Genomic DNA, 19,344 nt, shown 5'->3' on the forward strand with positions numbered 1-19,344 from the left:
CGACGTCACCAAACAGGAGTTCCCAGACATGTCCTCCCCCGCCACAGAAGAGGCCCACAGTGATGACAGCAGCTCTGTCCAACTGGATCTAGATGACCAGCCCGGCCCATCTGGGACCTTGGGACAGTTGGTTCCCCACACACTGGCACATGCCACCACAGAGCCTCCCCCCTCAGGAAACACCAGCACAGCACCCACCCAGCAGGCCTATCCCTCTGTCCCTAGGACACGTCAAGCAGCAGTGTGTCCACCACAACAGGGAACCCAGGCAAACCCACAAACCCAAGAACATCAGGGACCTTGGGGTAGTGGCAGTGAGCACACGGTTCAGGGGACAGAGGAACAGGAAAACAGGGGAACTGGGAGAACTGCTGTGCGACAGGGGGAGGACAGGCCCAGGGAACCCACTCTCCACGAGGTCCTCTCCAACATCATGGGAGCGTACCATCATTCCCAGGAGACGATGGCAAGGGTACTGGTCAAGTTTCAGGAGACCCAGCGGCTGCAGGAGGAACAGTATTTGGGGATCAGGGAGAAACTCAAGTCCATCAACACCACCCTGGTCACTATTGTAAGGGTCCTGAAGGACCCTGTGAACTCCAGGAGGGACACTGTGGTACAACAAGGGGCCCCTGACACTAGCCTCGATGATGAACAGCCCACCACCTACGCCGGCGCTAGTGGACAGGAGGCACTGCCACAGGACCACGACACCAGCACCCCACCCCCAGCAGATGGAGAACCACCCTGCAAACGGTCCCTGAGATCCAGGACAAAGACAGAGAACAATAGCAAGACCCCCGCCAAGAAATGAGACCACCCTGAATGTCATCCTTCTGTCCCACTTCATCACCCTGTCCATCCTTAAACTGCCCTGGCTCCACTTCCTATGCCCCTTTGGACAATGCACCTGTGAGACAAATAGACTGTACTCTACCATGGACATTCCTCCACGATCACCCCAGACCATTTTACAACCCCTCCACTATTTTGCACTTAAATACACACCCTTGAATCACAAAACAATCTGGAGTCAGTCTGTGCTTTCACTAATGTGTACTTGCAATAACTGAGGAAAATAGCAATGTCCATTGTATTGTCAACATTCCTATGTCACACAGCTCTAGTCCATGAGGTAACATAGCAGAGGTCACACAGTGGGACCCACATCTGTGAAATGGAAAGGCAAAGTGACAGGTCAGGGTCCATACACTGGGTGAAAGTGACAGACATATGATAGGTCTAACAATTGTATGAGATGTAGGAGGCTGTGACGTCTTCTTACCTGTGTCTCACTGGAAGTATTGCTGGATCACGTTGTTTCTGTTGTCGATATCCTCTTCTTCTGCCTCCTCTTCTTCACTGTCCACAGGCTCCACAGCTGCCACAAGATCTCCTTCTGGACCATCCTCCTACAGAAAAGGCACCTGCCGTCCCAAAGCCAGGTTGTGCAGCATACAGCAGGCCACAATGATCTGGCACACATTCTTTGGTGAGTAGTAGAGAGAACCACCTGTCATATGGAGGCACCGGAACCTGGCCTTCAGGAGGCCAAAGGTCCTTTCTATCACCCTCCTAGTTCGCCCATGTTCCTCCTTGTAGTGTTCCTCTGTCCTTGTTCTGGGATTTCTCGCTGGGGTCAGTAGCCATGACAGGTTGGGGTAGCCAGAGTCACCTACAAATGTCGAGGGACAACTGTTAGACACACACTAACCCGTAGGGACAACCCCAGACAACTATTCACACGGTATAGGGTCCTTGTCCTCACCTATGAGCCACACATGGTGCCTCTGGAGTTGCCCCATCACATAAGGGATGCTGCTATTCCTCAAAATGTAAGCATCATGCACTGAGCCAGGAAACTTGGCGTTCACATGGGAGATGTACTGGTCTGCCAAACACACCATCTGCACATTCATTGAATGGTAACTCTTCTGGTTTCTGAACACCTGTTCACTCCTTCAGGGGTACCAAGGCCACATGTGTCGAGTGTATGACGAAACAACAACTTCAAAAACAACTACTGTCTTAACAACGAGGTCGGAACACCGACCTCGTTGCTACTACTAATGATTTTACCACGAATGCCTTAACAACGATATTTCGTTGTAAAGGCATTCCTGATAAAATCATTAGCAATAGGCACCATTCACCCTACATCCCTCACCCCACCCCCCCAACACCACGCCAAAACCTAAAACCCCCTGACCCCCCACCCACTCCCCAAAACCAAAAACACCCCACCCCACCCCAAAACCTAAAACCCCCTGACCCCCCACCCACTCCCCAAAACCAAAAACGCCCCATCCCCCAACCCCACCCTAAAACCTAAAACCCCCTGACCCCCCACCCCCTCCCCAAAACCTAAACCCACCACTTACCTTCGCCAACTCCCTTCTTTGTACCTTAACCACGCATGTTCGTTGTTCAGAACATACGTAGTTAAGGCACAAAAAAACAGAGTCGTGGTTAAAAAAAGCGTTGTTGCGCTTTCGTTAACCACGACTTTCGGAAAAAAAAAGTCATAAAAAAGGATGTTTCCCCATGTGTCCCATCAATGGCATCTATGATGTTGGGGATATGTCCCAGGGCATTGAAGTCACCTTTCACTGTAGGCAAATCCTCCACCCGAGGGAAAACGATGTAGCTGCACATGTGTTTCAGCAGGGCAGACAACATTCTGGACAACACGTTGGAGAACATAGGCTGGGACATCCCTGATGCAATGGCCACTTTTGTTTGAAAAGACCCACTTGCCAGGAAATGGAGTACTGACAGGATCTGCACTAGAGGGGGGATCCCTGTGGGATGGCGGATTGCTGAAATCAGGTCTGGCTCCAACTGGGCACACAGTTCCTGGACTGTGGCATGATCAAGCCTGTAGGTGACTATTACATGTCTCTCTTCCATTGTCGACAGGTCCACCAGCTGTCTGTACACCGGAGGATGCCGCCATCTCCTCACCTGACCCAGCGTACGGGCCCTATGGACTAGAACAGTGAGCACAGAGTCAGCCAACACTGAGGTAGTAAAAATAGATTTAATTGCACACATTTGTCAATCCGCTATGTGCCTGTCTCTGTGTGTACGCAAGGCGTAGATATGTGTGATGCATTTACAAATAATGCCATGTGGCCACCTGAAATGGCGGCTGCCTGACCTGTAAGGCGGGAAAAGGGGATATGAGGTTACTGTGCTGTCGTTCCACACCGTTGCGGTAGGCGGTCGAAGACCGCGGCGCAATCCTGCATTGGTTAACGGTGGACCCTATGGGTCTGAGGAGAAAATGACAATGTACGCCGGCAGTGACGGTACGCACCGCCACGGACGTGACCACCATTTTCTGTCTGTTCACTCACTTGATACCTGACCTTCGACAGGAGAGGACCTACACTGCAAGTGCTGCTGTGACCTCAGTCTGGAAGCGACGATGGCTCATGTGTCTGGGGAAGGGGCGCCCCTGCCTTCACTTCGGAGGAGTTGAAGAAGTTAGTGGATGGGGTCCTCCCCCAGTACACGATACTCTACGGTCTTCCAGACAAACAGGTGAGTACACTGTGAGCATGCTGTATGGGCAATGCCTGTTTGGAGTGGTGTGGATGGAAGATACGGGGGGGATGAGGCCTGCATGAGCAAACGGTGAGTGTATGTGCATCAGGGCAAGGGTGGGAACGTGGGCCAATGACTGTGACGGTCCGGACAGGGAAAGTTTTTCCTTTTGCCCTGTACTATTCCTCTAGGTCAGCGCCCACCAGAAGAAGGATATTTGGCGTGACATCGCCAAGGACGTCCGAACCCTGGGGGTCCACCACAGACGGAGCACCCACTGCTATAAAAATGGGAGGACATTCGCCGCTGGAGCAAGAAGACGGCGGAGGCCCATCTGGGGATGGCCTCCCAACGTAGGAGGGGTGCCCATCGCACCATGATCCCCCTGATGTTCCGGATCCTGGCGGTGGTGTATCCGGAGTTGGATGGACGCTTGAGGGCGTCACAGCAGCCACAAGGGGGTGAGTACAGTCACATCCATCTGACTCTGCACGCATAAAGAGGTGTCTGGGTGGGGGAGGTGGGCAGTGGGTTACCATAGGCCAGGGGGAGCTTTGTAGGCAAGGACCCTTTGTGAGGCAGGCTGTGTGGCACCCCAACCCCACCAGTGGTAAGAGCCATCTCCACCTAGTCAGGCTCCTGTGACTTCCATGTGTGCAGCAATCGGGCATAGGCCTTGTTCCCCATGTCCCTGTGATTAATTAGGGAACTCTAAGTGCATGGCGTAGTGCAGAGGGCTGCTGTGTCTGTTGTGTCCGCCAACTGTAGCGGTATTGCATGCACTGAACATGCCTTTCTTCTTTCTCCCCCCCCCTTTTTGTTGTCTCCCTGTTCTTGTGTGCATTAGCATCATCAGGCGGAGGAGCATTGGCACCGGAGCAGGAGGGAGCTGCATCCCACATGGCCCTGGAGGGTGAGACAACGGAGTCTGAAGCCACCAGTGGGACGGAGGGCGAGGGGACCTCCACGGCGGGGACAGGAGCAGAGACCAGCGACACAGACTCCTCGTCTGATGGGAGCTCCCTTGCAGTGGCGGGCCCCTCTGTGCCCACCGCATCTACAGGTACAGCCGCCACACCCCCTACCAGCACCGCCCTCCCAGCAGCCCCTCAGTGTGTGTCCCGTGGCCGCTCACCCAGGAGGGTGGGCATCTCCTTCGCCCCAGGCACCTCAGGCCCTACCCCAGTCAGCCCTGCTGCCCTCAGTGAGGAGGCTATTGACCTCCTGAGATCCCCAACTGTTGGGCAATCTACCATTTTGGATGCCAGCCAGGGTGTAGAGAGGCAGTTGCAACAAACAAATGCATACCTGGAGGGCATTCATTCTGGCCAGGCAGCCCAACAGCGAGCATTTCAGGCTCTGGCCTCAGCACTGATGGCAGCCATTGCTCCTGTGTCCAGCCTATCCACTCCAACCTCCTCCACCCAGACCCAATCCCCTGTACCTCAGAGTATCCCAAGCACACCATCAGACCAGCATGCACAAAGCTCAACACACAAGGGTGGCTCAGGCAAACATAAGCACCACACATCCCTCAGGCACTCACACAAGCATCATACCCATGCAGACATACCAACATCCACTACCTCCACTGTGTCCCCCTCCTCCACGTCTCCCTCCTCCCTCCCAGTCTCGTCTCCACTCACACCTGCATGCACTACATCCTCAGCCACTACCTCCATCACCAGCACGCCCATCACCACACACCGCTCACGTGCACCCGCTCACCCCACTACCATTCACACATCCCCTGTGTCCTCTCCCAGTGTGTCTGTGAGCCCCAAACGCAGCCAGACACCCACCGAACAGCCATCCACCTCACAACAGCCTCCAGCCCATACACCTTCACCCAAAGTCAGCAAACGTACACCTCCTACAACCACTACCTCTTCCTCCACTCCCAAACCCCCTCCATCTACTCGTCCCAGTGTGTCTAAAAAGCTTTTACTTTCAAATGTTGACCTCTTCCCTACACCTCCCCCCGTCCGTCCCCTAGGGCCCGCCTTTCCAGGTCCCAACCCAGCACCTCAGCCACCACATCAGCTGGCACAGTGGTGCCAGCAATAGCAGGATTTTGGAGTGCGCCAAGCGACAGGGCTGCCAGTGTCCCAAGGAGCAAGCCCAAGGACATTCCCCCACCTCGAAAACAGAAAAAGTTGCCCACATCCCAGACGGAGAAGGCGAAAACACCTGCCACCAAGGGCTCAGGAAAAACAAAAGTTGGCAAGACAGCTGCGCCACCATCCTAGGTGGGTAAGGGCCAAAAAAACAAAGGCAGGTCCACGTCGACGCCAACCTGCACAGCGGAGAAGACCGCCACCGGTACCACCACCTGCACCGCCGCCACAGACACCGCCGCCAGCACCGCAGGCACTGTGCCCTTCACCAGCACCACAGACACTGTGCCCTTCACCAGCACCGCAGTCAGTGAGCCCGCCACTGGCACCGACGCTACTGACACCGCCGCCAGCACCGCAGTAAGTGAGCCCGCCACCAGCACCGCCGCTACTGACACCGCCGGCAGCACTGCAGTCATTGAGGCCACCACCAGCACTGCCGCTACTGACACCGCCGCCAGCACCGCAGTCAGTGAGCCCACCACCACCACCGCAGTCAGTGAGGCCACCACCAGCACCGCCGCCACAAAGACCCCCGCTTGCACCAATGCCACTGAGGCAGCTGCAAGCACCGCCGCTACTGACCCTGCTGCCAGCACCGCCAGCGGCTCCGTGACATCCTGAGCCAGTGGCACCACCGCAGGCATGGCTGGCATCCCCAGTGGTCAGTCGTACAAGGCTGGTGGTCAGTTCCAGGAGCCTGGGCAGCTTGCATGTTTTACCACCGTCAGTGGAGTGTCACATCCACTACCTCAGTCCTTGGCAGGATGAAGTACTCTGGGCACAAAGCCCCATCCAGAACCAGTGGAGAAAGGCATCCACTACCTCAGTCCTTGGCAGGATGAAGCACTCTGGGCACCAAGCCCCCTCTAGAACCAGTGGAGAATCACATCCACTACCTCGGTCCTTGGCAGGATGAAGCACTCTGGGCACAACGCCCCCTCCAGAACCAGTGGAGAATTACATCCATTACTTCAGTCCTTGGCAGGATGAAGCACTCTGGGCACAAAGCCCCATCCAGAACCAGTGGAGAAAGGCATCCACTACCTCAGTCCTTGGCAGGATGAAGCACTCTGGGCACCAATCCCCCTCCAGAACCAGTGGAGAATCACATCCACTACCTCAGTCCTTGGCAGGATGAAGCATTCTGGGTACAATCCCCCTCCAGAACCAATGGAGGAAGGCATCCACTACCTCAGTCCTTGGCAGGATGAAGCACTCTGGGCACAAAACCCCCTCCAGAACCAGTGGAGAATCACATCCACTACCTCAGTCCTTGGCAGGATGAAGCACTCTGGGCACCAAACTCCCTTCAGAAGCAGTGGAGAATCACATCCACTACCTCAGTCCTTGGTAGGATGAAGCACACTGGGCACAAAGCCCCCTCCAGAACCAGTGGAGAATCACACCCACCACCTCAGTCCTTGGCAGGGTAAAGCAATCTGGGCACCAAGCCCCCTCCAGAACCAGTGGAGAATCACATCCACTACCTCAGTCCTTGGCAGGATGAAGCACTCTGGGCACAAGCCCCCTCCAGAACCAGTGGAGAATCACATCCACTACCTTAGTCCTTGGCAGGATGAAGGACTCTGGGCACAGAGCCCCCTCTAGAACCAGTGGAGAAAGGCATCCACTACCTCAGTCCTTGGCAGGATGAAGCACTCTGAGCACAAAGCCCCCTCCAGAACCAGTGGAGAATCACATCTACTACCTCAGTCCTTGGCAGGATGAAGCACTCTGGGCACAAAGCCCCCTCCAGAACCAGTGGAGACTGTTATCCACTTGAGAGACTGTGGATTTGCACTCACCAGGATAAAGAGTGGGCAACCCACCCACTGGAGAGACTTCAGAGACTGTGCTTTGTATTCCCCAGTATAAAGCAGTCGGCAACTCACCCACTGGAGAGACTTGAGAAACTGTGGCTTAGCACTCCCCAGGATAAAGCAGTGGGCAAACCACCCAGTGGAGAGAGACTTGAGAGACTGTGGCTTTGCACTCCCCAGGATGCAGCAGTGGGCATGGAGCCCCCTCGTGGAGCTGGCATTGTGCATTCATCTGGCTGAGGTGCCCCCCTTCCTTTTCCCCCTGAAGTGGCTGTTTCTTTTTGATCTGATGCCCCAGCAGTGTTCTCTCAGTTTCGAGTCAGGTATCGAGTGTGGGCTTTGCCCATGCATTTTGGGCCCAGTGGTCCACGGACTATGAATGGTGCAGTACCCGGACTTGAAATGTTGGTGTACATAATTGTTTATACGGTATATACATTTTTGACTAATGGATTTTTCTTGATTACATATGTTACAATCATTTCCTTTTGTCGATGCATTCTTTTGGTGGGTGTTGGGGGGTGTAAATGCAATGTTGCAGCATGTATTTGTGTGTATGGTGTTGTGGGTGAGGGTGGGGGTGGGGGTGTTGCGTGTTGCATGTGTGTGTCACTCTCTTTTTCCTCCCCCCTCCCCTGTGTTGTAGGTGCAGTACTCACCGTGGTCGTCGCCGCCATCGTTCATGCTCCTGGTAGAGGAGCAGGAAGACTATCGCAGGGAGTATTTGGAGTTCTGGCTCCATGGCGTCCTTGTTCCTCGTGGGGCGTGTGAAGGTGAGTGTTTCCCCTTCCAAGTCCTGTTTCCGCCATATTTTTGTTCATGTTGAATCCGCCCCGGAAAAGGTGGCAGATTGACCTCTCATAATAGTGTGGGCGGTACATTGTGTTCTGCCTGTCTGTTGGCGGTGACCGCCATGCTGTTTGTTTGTATCACCGTGGCGGTCGAAGTGTTAAAGTGTCTGTCTATGTTGGCGTTTTCCGCCATGGTCATAATCCCATTTTTTTTACCGCTGGCCTGTTGGCGTCTTACCGCCGCTTTAACACCGACTGCCAGGGCTGTAATGAGGGCCTATATGTGTTGTCACATCTGGGCAGTTTTCAGAGAACAACAGGTGTTTTATTATAACACTTCACTGCCCCCTACAAAAATAGATGGGAATTACAACCAGCTACCATCGTACACTCTATGTCGCCTTTCAAGTTTCAAGACCTGACGCAGTCTCTCCCTCCATGTGGGAGAATTGATGGTAGACCAACAGACCTCTTCTATACCTACAATTACAGGTAGGAGGATGGGGTTCTCCTCGGGGGCCCAATGGACAGATCAGGGCTTACACACTGCTGCTGTTGTAGGGAATCTCTCTCAGTGCAGGTAGGGATTTTAGAACCATTGTTGTGAAAGTATGATGGGACTTTTTCTATGTTTCACTTTCCTTGTCACTGCCTTGCTTTTGTTATGTTTTATCATCCTCATAATCTCAATACATGCCTTTTTACATAGAATGCAGTTGATTCAATTAAGCTTATTGAACCTAGTCCTGCTGCTGTTTTGCCTTTGTATGTGTGAGACAACTTTGAATGAGAGAAAGGGCTAAGATCTGTTACACCATGATTTCCCTGAGAAATCTAGAAGATATGCTAAGGACTGTCACAAAATCACCTTCTACTCTTGAGTACTGGTGAGGTGCTGTTAGCTGGCTGGAAAGGTTAGGCTGACAGTTGTCACACGGTGCAGGATTGCTCCCAGTGGTGTACCAGTCAAATTCAGCAGTCTTGTTACTATCACAGGAGTCTTTACAACACTGCCATTGCTCACAATGCCTTTTTTTCAGCCATTCTATATGGCTATGTATGCTGCATCTATAAGATTCCTTACTTCTGGCACTCCTGTTGTCGGCACTGTACAGGATGCTACTACCTCATTGGCTGCTGAGGATACTGAACATGTTTGTTCCTTCAACTTGCTTACAAGACTATTGGCCAGGGATGTTGTGCTCACTGAGGGTATTGGCCTAGGCTGTTCTGTGAAGAAGCTGCATCGACTCTGGATGCCATTGGCATTGACAATATGGATGACACTTAGAAGCCTCCATTAATTTCAGTCCTTGTTTTTACTAAAACATTTTTTTATTTAGCTTGTTTGATTTGCTTGTTGGCATGAACATTTTGTCTCTTTTTTTTCCTCTTATTCCTGGGTTTTGTAGAATCTGTTTTTTTTTTCATGGAGGTCAAGGAGAAGGTGTAGTCTTGCCCTCATGGACCCACATTGGTTCCCTTTTTTAGCTTTGTTTCTTAATTTATATTTTAATTGTTTTAGCTGCATCCCCTTTAGCAGTAACATTTTACACACTTTGCTTGCATCATATTATTCTTAGAATATATTTTATGAATTACTGTTTTTGGTAGTCTTTTCTCAACATGTACTCAGTAGATTCTGATCAAGGGGAGGAGCACAGTACACAATATCCTAGTGCTTGTGTTATCCGTTCAAAAGACAGGTTCTAACATCTAGACATATTGTTGCATCAGAGCTGTGCTTCTAACACAGTGTCCCTTATATTATATAAATTGTGCACTGACCCAGAACGGGCAGAGGGCACTCCAGTCACGACCATACTGGGACGAATACTGTGTTCGATATGCAGCTCTGCTGGCACAAATCATCAAGCCTCCTGAGGGGAATGCCATCCACACTTTAGGCTGACTCCTGATGCCTTTCCACAGATATGGGGCTAAGGCTAATCCCTTGGACCAGACAAAGGCAGAGGGTATACCCACTATGCTCTCAGCATAGACTTAGGGTTATGTAGGAGCATCAAGAAATAATTTATCATGTTTGGTTTGTTCATGTTCTTTTTCATGTTTATAATACTGGTTACTTTGCTTTGTTTCATCTGAGAATTATTGCAGCTCATTCTCCCTATGATCTATTGAAAACGTATTTCACATCTCTCTTGTGTTTCACCTGGGCATACATAAGTAATACAATGAAAGGGTGAGATCTGTTTCTACAACCTCCTTGAGAGTCACAGAGTCAAGTTCAGGTTGCCACAATCAACTTCCACCTTGGTAGGGTTATGGATTTCGGTGACGCACTGTGAGCTCATAAGGAATTAGCTCCTGATGGTGTGGACAGACTTAGTCCACCACATTCTGAAGTTCTGTCATTCTAATACACAGTCCTACTATCTTAGTATGACCCATATAGCAGTGTGACAACCTATCCTTGCATAGATTGTGTAGCGTTTTACTGCCTGGGTTAAGCTGTACCTTATCTATTTGCCCCCTTGCATTCATTCCCATACATTATGACTTCCTGAATAATGGCTCTTAGGTGTACTTAGCAAATGTTACTTGCTGTGGGTTGGAACCTGGCACATCATACCCATTGTGCAGATATGATTCAACTAATAATTCATTCATCTGCAATAACTGGTGTGGTACATTTTTTTAAGATCATTGGATCTGGCTTAGGGACTGGATTTAAAGCATATTTGGACTGATTCCAAAAATTTTCATTCTTTGTTCTCCAGCCATTTTGGAGGTTTTCCTATTATAATACTGCTTATCGGCTATAGTATCATCATCTTTCTTCTGTTCCACATTGGAAAGCAACAATATGGAGCAGCTATATCCAACTGAACAAAGCTACAGAGAAACTCAAGCAATCTACATGGGACACGCTTGGCTATGTAAGTTCATCAAGCACTCAGGGCTCGAATTTGACAAAGTCCTTGCAACACAAGTAAAGGTCCTCTTGAACTTACATCTGGAACAGCCCCCAGTGACTTATCTCAATATGGAACTGATCCTACAACCTTTATATGAGCACCAGAAATATTGCAGAGAAATGCACCTGTCCCTTCTACTAACTGCTAAATATGACAGAGCAGCATCACCAATGGCAATTTTCAACGCAGCCCTTGATGAACTTATTGAACCATTGTTATTCTTTGAGCTTCACGAAGAGTAGCTGCAACCAACATTGAGGGCCTCATTCTAACCCTGGCAGTGTAACACCGCCAGGGCAGTGGGCAGAGGAAGCACCGCCAACAGGCTGGCGGTGCTTCCTGGGCCATTGCCGCGGTCAGAAAAGGGGAACCGGAGGTTTCCTGACGGTTTTCCCCTGGCCCAGGGAATCCTCCATGGCGGCGCTGCCTGCAGCGCCGCCATGGGGATTCCGACCCCCTTACCGCCAGCCTGTTTCTGGCGGTTTTCACCACCAGGAATAGGCTGGCGGTAACAGGTGTCGTGGGGCCCCTGGGGGCACCTGCACTGCCCATGCAAGAGGCATGGGCAGTGCAGGGGCCCCCTAACAGGGCCCCACCATGATTTTCACTGTCTGCTGAGCAGACAGTGAAAATCGCGACGGGTGCCACTGCACCCGTCGCACCCCTGCAACTCCGCCGGCTCCATTCGGAGCCGGCATCCTCGTTGCAGGGGCATTTCCGCTGGGCCAGCGGGCGCTCTTTTGGAGAGCGCCCGCCGGCCCAGCGGAAATGTAAGAATGGCCGCCGCGGTCTTTTGACCGCGGTGCGGTCATTTGTCGGCGGGACTTTGGCGGGCGGCCTCGGTCACAAAGGTCTGACCCCATCATAAATATGCCCTGACTCAGTCATAGCTCATGGATGCCACCATCTTCTCTGTCTTGAACACTGGTCATCACCATGTTCGTCTCTTAACAGCATTGTTGCCAGACCTTATCTTTCTAGGAACTATGATGTCATCAATTTCTTTGATCAATTGCATAGAAACAACATCTGAGGCGACATATATATATACACACACACATATATATACACACACACATATATACATATATGCATACACACACACACACACACACATATATATATATATATATATATATATATATATATATATACTCACCATTTCTGAAGTTATAGTTAGGAACTAGCTACCAGAGCAAATGGATGTTTTGGTTTGCTAATAACGTTGGCACCGTTTATCAACACAAAACTTTTCTAAAAAAAGTTAATTCACCTCAGCTCCTTCTTGGAAAGTGTTGAGGAGATCCATCAAACAGGAGCAGAGTCTCAATTCAATTTTCTATAGGGATATTGAAAAATGTAAGCACACAAATGGCTGAATGGAATTACACCAAATTGGGTGCAAAGCTAAATCTTAGTCCAGGAGGGTTTGGTTCGCAAGAGGCTTGCGATCAGTCATCTTCAAAAATAGAATGATCTGAGTAGCCGAGCAAGCTTTTTTTCCCATCAGCCGTCCCACTCTCAAGGTAGTGAAAAGCACTTGTGAATTAGAGCAATTGGCTGGCTGCAAGATGAGGCTACTCAGTCCCTGTGTCCTAAAAATGTTTAAAAAATGAATTATAAAGGGGCTGGGTAGCTACCCTGATCTGCTGGAAGGGCACCATTTTTTTAAAATTTAGACTGTGACTGTGGGACACATGTGGGATTAAAAACTATTTTTAAAAAGGGGCTGGGCCTGCCTGTCTGGGAAGGCTTCTGGTGGCTAACTCCATGCCGTCACTAATGGCCACATCTGGTTGGTGGTGTTTGCTACCCGTGGGGGTTAGATGCAGAGCCTGGCTGCAAGAGAAGCCCTGTGGCTAACCCCACACTGAGCAAGGCTGAAGGTCAGGCACTGCGGAGGTTGGCTGCCATGAGGGTGTGGGTTAAAGGCCCTGCAGGAAACTCCACATGGTGCAGAGCCAAAGTCCATGAGCCTCAGGAGGCTGGACGGATGGCCTGGTGTTTGCTTTTGATAGGGCAATAAAATATTAACTTACGTTAACAAAATCCTAGAAATTCACTGAAAAACACATAAGTGATGTTATACTTACGCATTGTAACTTGATCTTACTTTACATTTTTAAAAAACTTATAAATTCACTAAAAAAAGGGTAAAGGAATGTTATAGTTAGATAAAAATGTCAGTTAAAATATACCAATTTTAAACTACCAAAACAACTGCAATTGACTAGTTATAGTTATCTCGAATAGTAAATAAAAAGTGAGCCCTTGCAATACACTGCTTATGACCTCACTTATTAAAAGATTCATGACAAGTTTAATTAAATCATAAAATCATTGCAAACACATACATCTATGTATGTTTATATGTATATGTATATATATATATATATATATAATACATATATATATATATATATATATATATATATATATATATATATATATATATATATTTATATCCAACACAATGCAGTCAAGAAAATGACGCGCTCACCAGCTGGTGCGAAGCACGAGGGTAGACTGAGCCCTATGTTTCATGTCCAACAAAAGAAAGCTGCACCGCACTCCGTGAAAGCTTGTTCCTTCAAGTAATTTGTTTAATGCAACAAAACGACACGTTTCGACCAAACGGTCTTCATCAAAGTTCATGAGACCTTTCACTTTGTTCACTTTTATAATCACAAATCACTATTACCAATAAAAGGCATTCTGGGACTTGTAGTATATTCAAAACCATTTTTCAATATATAAATAAATTTCCCTCAAAAAATGATAAACCAAAAATATTTCCTTATTTGATAATAATGTTTAAAGTGAATTTAAAAACTTTACATTTTTACAAAGAATCTTCAAGAATGGTTTGCTTATTCGCATTTGTTAATCATCAATTCAAGATAAATTATAAACAATTCCAATTATTTCTGTATCGTATTCATTCTATAAGGACCTAATTTGCCTTATTCATAAAATTTAATTAAACATGTATTAATGATTTTAATAATTCAGTAATTATATCCCTATATCGGTATAGTACCCAGATATTCATTAATCTAAATGGATCTTGACTAGATTTTATGTAACAAATTTCATCTAGGCTATATCACAATCAATTTTGGAATCTCGAAATATTTATAAATGGACAAAAAGCTCCTCATCGTTATTCAATCCCCAGGGTGTCCTAGTTTTTAACTGGATAATATATTTGGACTCAAGCTGTCTCAATTTTCTAGTCCTGTCTCCACCTCTTTCTTGTTCTGGAATGTGATCTATTCCATAATATCTCAAAGTTTTCCAACTATTAATTTCATGTGTTTTTAAGTGTTTTGCAACTGCATAAGTTAAATCATTATCTCTAATTGCTCTAATATGTTCCAAAATTATTTTATTAAGCATACAAATAGTGCTACCAACATATTATAAACCACAATGGCATTCGATTACATATACTGCAAGTGATTCTATGCTTAATTTGAATTTCAGTGTTATTGTACATTGTAATCATTTTTGTTGATTTACCAATTTTACATGATTTACAATTATTACATTTAATGAATCCCTCTTGTTGCTCCACTAACCAATTTTGTTCACTATGTGGTGAAAAGTGACTCCTCACTACATAATCTTTAATGTGAAGCAATGTAAAGGGTCTTAAAAAGAATGCAAATTGAGCCGAGAAGCTTGTGAAATTTATATAATACAGTAATTGGATCACATTATTTAAGACCACAAAAATTCTGTAAAGTGAATCATTTCCAATGTGTTCATTTGTTTGACTGGTACTCAATAACGGCAATGGGTCACTGACAGAATATCAGAACCAAAAATATTGTGTTGACAGAATATGTGTTAAAAATATCAAAGATCGAAATTTCAAGAAGGAACTTGCAGATAGGTAAGTATAGATTTACCATTCTTAAATCCACATCTTTGTACCTTGAAGACATAAATCTATTGTCAAAAGACATGTATGTGGAGTTATACATAGTAAAACCTTACTTACCTATGGAAACTTACCTTCATGATATTATTGTCCTTGATTTTCTTGACACAATGTTTTGTCAAACAATATTTTAGGGTCCAATATTCTGACTTGTTTTCAATAGCCATAGATTATATAAATACAAATGAGATCACTTTGTAATTAGTTAGAATAGTGTTTTATGGCTGTTGACTGTGTGCTTCATGAATGCTATACTTAGTATTTATTATGGCTATTGCTCTTCATCTGGTGGACGGTGTTATGACCGTGGTCGTATAGTTTTGATCTCTATGTATTAGAGTCTATGGGACATATTTACAAAAATGTCATGCAACATTATCCTGAATCCTGGAAGTCTGGGGCTTCGGAGCTTTTTAGCAGGACGAACCAGCAAGTCAGGCTGGGTCGCAGCTGTGGTAAGCCGGCTTGACTCACCACAGTGGGTCGGTCCCTTAATGGAACTTTTACCAGGCAGGGAGTCCATTCTTGAAACAGTTGAAGCCAGGCAAAGTATTTTTGTGGTGAAGCCCAAGTGTGCAGCTGGTGCAGTCCTTCAGAATGCAGTGTCCAGGTGCAGGTTAGGGGTCCAGCAGGGTAGTCCTTCTTCTTCTGGTGTTGTTCCTTATAGGAATCTAAGGTATGGATGCAGCTCTGCCAAATTTATCCTTGCTTCTGGGGTAAACAGCAGTGGGGGGGTAACTATCCAATCACATGAAGGCCACCACCCTCTTGGATGACCACTTCCTGGGAAGTGTGGCAAAAATCTGTCCCAGGAGCAATCTTCTTTAAAAATCTAAAATGGTAGAAACTGAGGCCCATATTTCTATATTTTAGCGCCGCATTTGTGCCACTTTTGAGTCAAAAAATGACGCAAATGAGGCACTAAAAAAGTATAAATATGGGCCTGAATTTTGGAGGTTAGGTGTGACTGCGTCCACCCACTGGTGTGGCTAAAAATCCTTAACACACCCCTTTCCTGCCCTCTCCTAATCTAATCAAGAGGGTACCTGGTTACCTGGGTTTGCAGGAAATGGGGGAGGTCTTGAGCTGCTCCAAATGTCCTTTCCCCCTTTGAAGTCCAGTTTGGCTGCTCTCCCTCATCCTGTTCTCACCATCTGCTGAGGCAGATCTCCTAACCCAAGCACTGTATTTGTCTTCAGCCCAGGCCACTTCACACCTCATCAAGGCTACCTGGCCAGGCTGCCAGAGGGTGACCAGTCAGAGAAGGCCACTGCAGAGCTGGAGTTGGCAAGTTTCAGGTAGAGTTCTAAAACTCTTTCCCTAAACTATTTAGATTAAATGGCAAGTTGTGGATGCATTACAACAATAAGTTTGATACCAAACTTGACATAGTTAGCTCCTTTTGGGACTATGTTAATTAAAATGAAGTCTCCTCATTTTACCCTATGGAGCCATTTCACTATAGGGAGGGAAAACAACAGTGTTTATAAAATAATTATCCTAAGGTCCCTGCTTTTAGTTACATAGCACCCAACTGTAGGGGCACTTAGGGCACACTTTAGGGGTGACTTATATGTAAAAATAAGGTAGCTTAAACCTTTAGAAGTACTTTTAATTCCAAAGTTGAATTTGCATGGAACTTTAGTTTAAAACCAACCAACAAGGCAGGCCTGTATTTAGAATGGCCGTGGGCATCTCAGCAGTGCACCTATGGGTACACTACCTATGCTGGGGCCCCTAAACATACAAGCCTTGCCATATACTAGGGGCTTATAGGTAGTTTGACATATCCAGTTAAAATTAGCTTAATTTGCATATCTACTTCACACAGAGCACTGGCCCTGGGACTGGTAAGCAGTACCCAGGGCACAGCCAAAAGTCAGTAACCACAAGTATCTGTCCAAAAAGTTTGGGGCTGACCAGGGCAAAAAGGAGGACGTTCCTACACTTCCTACTTAGGGTGACAAATGCAAAAAGAACAGATGATAGATTAAGTGCTGAACATTGTCAAACATTCACCTCCTGTTCACGTGAGAAGCAGGGTCAAGACTGATTTGCGTATGGCTGGGTCCAACTGAGGTACCATGGTGAACAAAAGAAGGATGGGTTGGGATGCTACCCTGAGTGATCGCCAGTGATTAGACAAATTGCAAGCTTTCCTCCCAACACCATTTGTGTGTTGATCTAAAGATACGCTCATATAGAATGGTATAGATTCACTATTCCTAACTTCATATCTACAAACTTGAAGATATAGTTATCACACAGGTACATAAATGAGGAATAAGGAATAGAAAATTGAAACTTACTTACCTGTTGAGATTTTGGATTCGATATTCTGCTCTCAATAACCTGCGCCATCGATATTCTGCTCTCAATATTTAGGATGCACACCATGTGATTCTATGTAAAAGAGTACATGGATCTTTTTAAGGGCCATTTCAAAGTACACTCAATCAATTTTCCTTGATCCAAATTTAAATCCTATCAATTAAATGAGATTGAAAGTAGAGGGGTGCAAAGTTCTAAAGTAAGCTGACTCACAACATTTTGTGTATTTTCTAAACTGTTCAAGCTAATTCAAATGCAAAGCTTATGAAGTTATTTTCCTAAAAGCAATAGTCTGGCTGTAGCTCAGCAACCTCCGTCCAACACCATTGACCTCAGGTGGTAGATGTCCAGTCTCAATACTTGTAAGAAATTGGGTTGTTGGTTGACTGAGGTGTGAGTCCTGGTCAAACACAAGTCACATTCCTTGTCAGACTGAAGCACAAGCAAAACCTGAGCTCAGCCTTCTGGTAGCTTAACACAGAGCACTCAGACAACTTAGAGGCAATGAATAAAGTATTTTCACAACACTTCAATAGTAATGAAGTGAAAAAACAACACACAAAAATGATCCCACACCAAATTAAAAAAATAGAATGATTTTTAATTAAAAAAGACAAAAATGACAAACATCCAATAAGTAGAACATGCAATATGCAGTTTTGAAGATTTGAGGGAAAGTAGCATCAGAAAGCAAGTGCATACTGTGGCTATCTCGTCATGCCAAATACAAAGTCACAAGTTCAGGTCGAACACAATAGAGCATGGGATGGCTACAGGAACCCAGTTATGCCCACTGAACAAAATACCTTTATTCATAGTTTGTAGAAATTTTTTAGTATCTGTGTTGAAGATGTGTTGTGCAGCCAAAGGAATGCATTGGTTCTGAGATGTGATGAAACTGTGGTGCGAGGTCCTATGTCATTGTTGAGGATGCTGTCAATGGGGGCTTGTGAAGCAAAGTTCGGCATCAAGGATGTGTCACGCAGTCAAGGTGATATGTCGGTTCCGAAGAGCTGGGAGGCTGCAATCCTAAGTCCGGCACCATTGTTGAGGCTGCTCTCGATGAGGGATGCAAAGGCTAGTGCAGAGGATATGTCCTGCAGGGCCGTTCTGATGAGTTGTGATGCGATGCAGGTCTTTGCCATGGGTCCAACCAACATAGCATTGGTGAGTCATTGGTTCTGCTTGGGTTTTTGATACACAGCAGAGGAGATGCACCTGTTCCATTGGATCCACAAAGGCTGGTAGAGCACCTATGGCTCACTTCCTGGGGTCCAGGACTGGAGTGGCACCGCCGGGCAGGATTGATTCACAGATGACAGGGTCCAGGTGCAGGCGCAAAGTTGTTGGAAGCCTGTTGTGTTTCTAAGGCTTCAGATCAGGAGGCCAGACAGCTAGCCCTTGAAGTCACTCTTGGGTTCTGGGCTCAACAGATGCAGGACCAGACCTTCTCACCCAGGCAAGAGAGCAGTAGGCAGTAGGTAATCACCGCAAGGCAGCATCCCTTCAGAGTAGTGGTCCAGCACAGTGGCAGTCCTTTCAGCAGCACAGCAGCCCTTGTTGCAGGCAGAGTATCCACAGATCCAGAAGTATACTGAAGAGCTGGTGTCTGAGGTTAGGTATTTATACCCAGTTGGCCTTTTGAAGTGGGTAGAATCTTCTAGTGGCAGGACTTTAAAGTGCACAGAAGTCCTGGCGTTCTGGCCCTGGCACCAGGCTAACTACAGGAGGTATGCAGCCCTTTGTGTGGAAGAAAAACACAGTCTATTCAAGTGTAGGTGTGGGTCCGCCCATCTTCTCCCTTCCATCTTGCCAATGATATTCCAAACAATCACAAATGATGGACAG

The sequence above is a fragment of the Pleurodeles waltl genome, chromosome 3_1 (assembly GCF_031143425.1).
Source record: "Pleurodeles waltl isolate 20211129_DDA chromosome 3_1, aPleWal1.hap1.20221129, whole genome shotgun sequence".
Taxonomy (NCBI): domain Eukaryota; kingdom Metazoa; phylum Chordata; class Amphibia; order Caudata; family Salamandridae; genus Pleurodeles; species Pleurodeles waltl.